This window comes from Quercus suber, unplaced genomic scaffold (genome assembly GCF_002906115.3).
Source record: "Quercus suber isolate HL8 unplaced genomic scaffold, Cork oak 2.0 scaffold_481, whole genome shotgun sequence".
NCBI lineage: Eukaryota > Viridiplantae > Streptophyta > Magnoliopsida > Fagales > Fagaceae > Quercus > Quercus suber.
Window position 1 is genome coordinate 67,785 of NW_027069932.1, and position 7,482 is coordinate 75,266.

The 7,482-nt window shown below is 48.2% G+C and overlaps 1 long non-coding RNA gene across 1 annotated transcript; it reads left to right on the plus strand.

Moving 5' to 3' along the window:
* The first annotated feature begins 809 nt into the window (after positions 1-809).
* LOC136063060 (uncharacterized) lies at positions 810-1,972 on the plus strand. Its single transcript, XR_010624764.1, has 2 exons — positions 810-1,171; positions 1,245-1,972. It is a non-coding gene; the product is annotated as an uncharacterized LOC136063060 (long non-coding RNA).
* The last annotated feature ends 5,510 nt before the right edge of the window (positions 1,973-7,482 follow it).

The following is a 7,482-nucleotide window of genomic DNA, read 5'->3' on the forward strand; positions in this document are numbered from 1 at the left end:
GATGTTGGCATGTATGATGCCATGTTTGCTGCCAGTTGAGACTGCCTCTGATGGCTTACACCAGCTCAGCTGGCTGATTTCTTGGTATATCCGTCAGTCAGATTGCTCCAAACTCGTGGAGAATCTTTATTAGTGCTGAGGTACTATGGGTCGTCTAATGGAGGGGCACCGTCAGCTTTCCTTGGATGAATTTTTCTACTGCTATAGACCCCGGCACCTTTCGTCTTCAAAGGGGATGTATCATTTTGCCGTCAGGGAAAAGGAGTTGAGGCTGGTGTCTGAGATGCCAGATTCCAACAGAGCCTGGAAGAGTAGTTTGTTTTTTATTGAAGGGACAGACTGGGTGTGCCGTCAGGAAGAGTGGGAAACGATACCCTTTAGTTGTTTTGACAATACTTGGGGGTTCGCTAGGGAGTCAGGTTTTAACCGTCAGCTTTTATCCTCGTTCAGTTTGCTACTTGTTTCAACTTATTTTTGAAATGGTACTAACGTAGCCAATTTGTTCTCTTTCAGCTTTTATTCGTCCATCAATAACCGACGAGCAGGAAGATTTTATCCGTCAGGTTTTGGAGACACCTATTGAAGAGCGATCGTGCCGGGACCTGATTACCCTCGACACTCTTTACACGTACTGCGGGGGTCCCGAACCAACGCCTGAAGCTCGCAGATTGGAAGAGTTTCCCGTCACCGTAAGTTCCTTGACCTATTGTTTACGTCACTCTTTGTACTTTTAGTCGTCAGCTTCCCTTATGTGCTTTTTTTTTTTTTTTTTTTTTTTTTTGCAGAAATGGACGCAGCTAAGGAATGGATCAGGGCTGCCGCTGCCCGTCAGAGGGAGGAAAGGAAGGCGAAGGGGGAGGCAACGTCCACGTCTGCCCCCCAAACTGTCACTAAGGGTTCCCAGAAGAGGAAAACTGACGGGGTAGTCATTCATCCATCAAAAAAGCCAGCCGTCACTCCTGGGAAGTCGCCCTCCAAGTCGGGCCGTGGAGCAGGGAAGGGTGTTATGACCTCTTCTGGTCCCATCCTGCAGGGACCCCACAGCTTGCTGACGCATAAGGACTTTGCCGTCGAGTCTATTGAAGCCCTCATAAGACCGACGGATATAGATCCTTGCGCTCAGCTGGGGACGGAGGAACTGGGGTCGTCAGCTTTGTTCGATCTTTCGCGGGTAAGCCGTCAGCTTTTTAACTGACGTTCTTAATCTTTCTTTTAGGGTAACTGACGGTTGTATATTTTTCTAGGCCTTGGTTCGTGTGAAGGCGTTGCAAGACCGGTGCGTGGCCAAGGAGGGGGTCGTCACTCGTGTTAGCAAGCATAACTCTAATATGCAAGACCAGCAAGCTCAGTATAAGGAGGCGGTGCGCTAACCTCGAGCTAAAAGAGGTAAAGGAGAAATTGGAAGAGGCGAGCCGTCAGCAGGGCGAGCTAGAGGGAGAGCTGACGACCCTTCGCGGTCAGTTGGAGACGGCAGGGGCTGACGCCGTTGAGAAATTCAAAGCGTCAGACTCCTTCATCGATTCTTGTGGTGCTTATTATGGCATGGGATTCGATGAATGTCTCAAACAGGTCGCGTCAGCTTTCCCTGAACTGGACCTATCTGGGATTACCCTGGACGACGCTCAGCCTATGACGCCTGCTACTGATGCCGTCACTGCTGGTGCTGACGATTTGCTCGATTCCCCCCCACATGGAGGTAGTGGAGTTGTCTTGGCCCAACCTGCTGCGAACCCTCCAACAACTGCCGAGGCCCCTCCTGTGGTGCTGTTTGACGGAGAGGACCCTTCTGCTATGTAGAGAATTCTTTTAAGTGATGGTTTTTATTTTTGTAGTTCATGTTTGTTCTTCTTTTTAATTTATGTAGCAAACAGTTTTATTAAGTGCCCCTTGGGCCCCAATATGTAATATTTTGACAGCTTTTTAAATGCCTTTTTGGGCTTCGATTTATTTATAACGCCGTCGCTTCTGATTATTGGTATGTAGTTACTTTTGCTTGGCTTTTTTAACTCGTGTGTTTCGATTTGAAAGCATGAAATCAGGTTGTGGGCCTTTTAGTTTAGTGTACCGTCAGTTTTTTGCTTTAATGATTGTAGAAATTTTTGGCAAAATCCTGTTACCTCGTGACAAGGTCATCTGCCTTATAGACTTGTCTATTTGTGGGTTGATAGATTCAGCCTTTTTAAGACCGTCAGTCTAATGGCTGACGTAATTGGCTTACGAACTCCGTCAGTCTTTACTTAGACTGTCAATTTTGTCGTTTTGCCCATCTTGTGGACTTGATTTTTTTTTTTGTACCGTCGGTTTAGTCACTTTTTCCTCAGTCCTTTAATTTTGATTGTAAGTTTGAGTGCAGAGATGATTGTGGTCTTAACCATATTTAGTCTTTTAGACCGTCAGCTTGAGAGCTGAAATGACTGACTTGACCAGTCTCTTAGACCGTCAGCTTGAGAGCTGAGATGGTTGTGGTCTTGACCAGTCTTTTAGACCGTCAGCTTGAGAGCTGAAATGACTGGATTTGACCAGTCTCTTAGACCATCAGCTTGAGAGCTGAGATGATTGTGGTCTTGACCAGTCTTTTAGACCGTCAGTTTGTTTGTTTCGTCCATTTTATGGACTTATTTCTCAAATTGCCAGTTATTTAGCTCGTCCGTTTTGCGGACTCGGTCATCTTTTAGACCAATGGCTTTTTGGTTCGTCCATTTTGTGGACTTGGTCATTTTTAGACCGTCGGCTTTTTGGTTCATCCATTTTGTGGACTTGGTCATTTTTAGACCGTCGGCTTTTTGGTTCGTCCATTTTGTGGACTTGGTCATTTTTAGACCGTCAGCTTTTTGAGCCCCTCCACTTTGTGGACGGTTAATTTGTCAATCTTTAATGACCTCATATTTGTAAGTAGAAACTTTAGTAGTTCTAAGTAAATTCCTCTTATTGCCATGCATCTATATAAAAAGTAATTTGAAAACAAAATCTGCCCATTTTGGGCTTATTGTAGCAAATACTTAAGTAGGAAAAGAAAAACTGCCCTTTGGGCCTATTGTAGCAAATACTTGAAAAGGTAATCGATAAGTCTTGGCGTCACTAAAAAACGTTGTTGCTTTTTGTGTCGTCGCCGCTACTGGTAGTACTTTCATAAGTGTTCAACATTCCATGGATGTGGTAGCTTCCATCCGTCCAGTGTCTCTAGATGGTAGGTTCCCTTCCTTTGCCATGCTGTAACTCGGTAGGGTCCTTCCCAATTTGGGCCGAGCTTTCCTTGGGTGGGGTCCCTTGCTGCGCCCATAACCTTTCTTAGAACGAGGTCTCCCACTTGGAAGTCTCTGTGTTTGACCCGGGAGTTGTAATGCTTGGCCATATGGTCCTGGTACCGTGCAAGCCTTTGCTCTGCTGCCATCCTGACTTCGTCCACCAGATCAAGTTGCAGACGTATGGCCTCATCATTCCTCTTTTCGTCGTGGTTGTGCACCCTGTAGGTTGTAAGGCCGACTTCGGCTGGGATGACTGCTTCGTTCCCGTACGTTAGTCGAAATGGTGTCTCTCCTATTGGTGTCCTTGCTGTTGTCCTGTAGGCCCATAGTATGCTTGGCAACTCTTCAGCCCATATGCCCTTTGCCCCCTCGAGCCGGGTCTTGATAATTTTTAGCAAGGACCGGTTTGTAACTTCGACCTGTCCATTGGCTTGGGGGTGGGCGGGGGAGGAGTAGTGGTTCCGTACCCCTAGCTGCGAGCAGAAGTCCCTGAATGAGTTGTTGTCGAATTGCTTCCTGTTGTCCGAGACTAAGATCCTTGGAATGCTAAACCTGCATATGATGCATCGCCAAACGAAGCTCCGTAAAGTAGTCAATGCCGACAATTAGAAACTTCAGTTGCCGCATTGCCATAGGGAACGGCCCCATGATGTCCAACCCCCACTGAGCGAATGGCCACGGTGCCGTCATCAGGGTGAGTTCTTCGGGTGGTTGTCTGATGACGTTGCTAAATCTTTGGCATTTGTTGCAGGCCTTCACATAAGCCTCGGCATCCTTCTGCATTGTTGGCCAAAAGCACCCAGTTCGTACTAGCTTGTGCACTAGCGATCTTGATCTTGAGTGGTTTCTGCAGATTCCTTCGTGCACTTCTCTCATGACGTAATCTGCTTCTTCAAGACCTAGGCATCATAGGTAGGGGCGGGAGAAACCTCTCTTATACAAAACATCTCTTATCAGCACGAACCTTGCTGCTTGAACCTTCAGTTTTCTTGCCGCCTCCTTATCATTCGACAACACGCCGTTCTTCAGGAAAGAGGTTAACGGCGTGGTCCAATCATTTTGGGGATTGAGCTCCTGTACGTCGACAGCATTTATTAGTGGAGAGAGCTGCGTGAAGGAGAGTGTATTACCAATGGTGGCCATGTGTACGGCTGAGGCGGCTTTGGCCAAGCGGTCGGCTTGTTCGTTTTCTCCCCGAAGGATCTGTATAATTTTGACCTTCAGCTCGTTCATCCTCCTTCTTGCTTGGTCCAGATACTTCTTCATTCTTTCACCTTTGCATTCATACTCCCCACTTATCTGGTTGACTATGACTTGAGAGTCACAATAAACGATCACTTTTTCGGCTCCCGCTGCTTTTACGAGGTCAAGCCCTGCTATCAAAGCTTCGTACTCTGCCTCGTTATTGGTGGTAGGGAATTCAAGGCGGACCATACACTCTACCGTATCTCCTTCGGGTGACTGTAGTACGACGCCAGCTCCGCCTGCCTGCCTGTTGGAGGATCCGTCTACATGTATGCTCCATTGTGGGGATTCTTCTGCCCCTCTGTCCTCACCATTCGTGAATTCTGCTATGAAATCTTCAACGACCTGCCCCTTAACAGCAGTCCGCGGGCAATATTGGATGTCAAATTCGCTTAATTCTATGGCCCAAAGTGCCAAGCGCCCGGCAGCTTCTGGGTTGCTCATTGCCCGTCGCAAAGGCTTGTCAGTTAAGACAATAATCGTGTGGGCTTGAAAGTTCGGCTTCAGTTTGCGTGCTGCCGTAACCAGCACGAAAGCGAGTTTTTCCATGGGTGGATATCTTTCTTCACCTCCTCGTAGCGCCCGGCTAGTGTAATACACAGGTTTCTGCACCTTTTCTTCTTCTCTAATCAAGGCGGCACTGACGGTGGCTGGGGAGACAGCGAGATAGAGAAAGAGTTCTTCTCCTGGTTGCGAGGGACTCAGCAGTGGTGGGGAAGAGAGGTAAGCCCTTAACTCCTCAAACGCTTGTTGGCATTCAGTGGTCCACTCGAAAGACTTTTTTAGCGTGCGAAAGAAGGGTAAGCATTTATCTGTTGCCCTGGAGACGAACCTGTTTAGTGCTGCTATCTTGCCGTTGAGGCTCTGTACTTCCTTCACATTCCTTGGTGGTGCCATCTCCATTATAGCCCGGATCTTGTCTGGATTGGCCTGATGCCTCTCTTGGAAACCATGAATCCTAAGAATTTTCCTGCCGTCACCCTAAAGGCGCACTTCCCTGGATTAAGCTTCATGTTGTAAGAGCGAAGGGTGTCAAACGTTTCCCTGAGGTCTTCTAAATGATCTTCTTCCCTTCGACTTTTAACCAGCATATCATCTACATATACCTGGATGTTTCTTCTGATCTGTCGTGCGAACATCTTGTTCATAAGCCTTTGATATGTTGCGCCCGCATTTTTTAGACTGAACGGCATTACCTTGTAGCAGAATAGGCCTTGGCTGGTTACAAAGGAAGTTTTTTCTTGATCATCATTGTGCATCTTGATTTGGTTGTAGCCGGAGAAAGCGTCCATGAAGCTTAACAACTGGTGCTGAGCAGTAGAGTCTACTAGAGTGTCGACTCTCGGGAGAGGGTAGCTGTCTTTGGGGCATGCCTTGTTTAGATCGGTGAAGTCTACACACATCCTCCATTTCCCGGAAGCTTTCTTGACCATCAATACGTTCGCTAGCCAGTCGGGGTAGTAGACTTCTCTAATGAAATTTGCCTCTCGCAGCTTGCGGACTTCTTCGGCTATGGCTTGATCCCATTCTGGGGCGAAGACCCGTTTCTTCTGCCGGATGGGCGGAAAGGATGGTGATACATTTAGCCTATGCACCATGACGAAAGCGTCTATTCCTGGCATGTCCTCGTGACTCCAGGCGAATACGTCCTGATTTTCTTTGAGGAATGCTGTAAGTGTTTGCCGAATTGCAGGATTTGCAAGGGTTCCAATCCTTGTTGTCTGACTAAGTATAGAGTCGTCCAGGGGTATCTCTTCAAGCTTCTCGACTGGCTCCGTCGCACTCCGGTGCTCTTCTATGCTCATGGTTTGGAGGTGGTCATCCATTTCCATCATGGCTACGTAGCATTCGCGTGCGGCAATCTGATTTGCACGTAGTTCTCTGACTCCGTATTCCATTGGGAACTTGATCATTAAATGATAAGTTGAAGTCGCCGCCCTCCATGCATTGAGGGTGGGTCGCCCTAGGATAGCATTATAGGCAGACGAATGGTCAACCACGAGGAACGATACGTCCTTTGTGATTTGCTGGGGGTAGTCGCCTGCTGTCACAGCCAACGTGATCGCGCCCGGCAGGAACACCTTTGTCCCTCCAAAACCGACAAGTGGGGCGTTCATTGGAACCAGTTGTTCCCTGCTGATTTTCATCTGCTGGTATGCCGGGTAGTACAAGATGTCTGCCGAGCTGCCATTGTCGACCAACACCCAATGCAAGTTGTAGTCCCCAACCTGTAGGCTGACGACAAGCGCGTCGTCGTGCGGGTAGTGAAGGCGTTGCGCGTCTTCTTCCGAGAACTCGATAACGGGGCTTTCCCTTCGAGCTACATTTTGTACTGGACCCGTCAACTGGACGTTTTGGACCATCCGGAGGTACGTCTTTCGAGCCCTTTTGGATGGCCTGTTAGCCATCCCTCCTACAATCATTCGTATGTCACCAACGGGAGGTCTTGGACTGTCATTGTCTCGTCGGGGAGGGTGCTTCAGAGGTGCTGGATCCGCTTTTTCCTTGCTTACGAATTTCTGCAGTTTCCCTTGATTTATAAGGGCCTCGATTTGCTGCTTCAAGTCGTAACAGTCGGCTGTGTCATGGCCGTGATCTCGATGAAAGTGGCAGTACTTGTCTCTGGAACGCCTGTTAGGATCCCCGTTCAGCTTTCCGGGGAAGGTCAGAGCCCCTTCGTCCTTAATTTGCATTAGAACTTGATCTATTGGGGCGGTCAGCGGGGTGAAGCTTGTGAATCTTCCTCCCGGAGGTTTAGAACGCCTTTCGTCTCTTCGGTCTCCCGTTCTGGGCCTCTTTCTCCCTTGGTCTGGCTGTGCATCTTCCTGCCTTTCCCTTTTTCTCGGCTTCTCTTCTCAGGCCTGCAACGCGTCCTCAGCATTCATATACTTAGTAGCCCTGTATAGTACTTCCGACATGGTCTTCGGGTCGTTTTTGTATAGGGAGAACAAAAACTTGCCCTTTCGCAATCCATTTGTGAAGGCCGCTACAA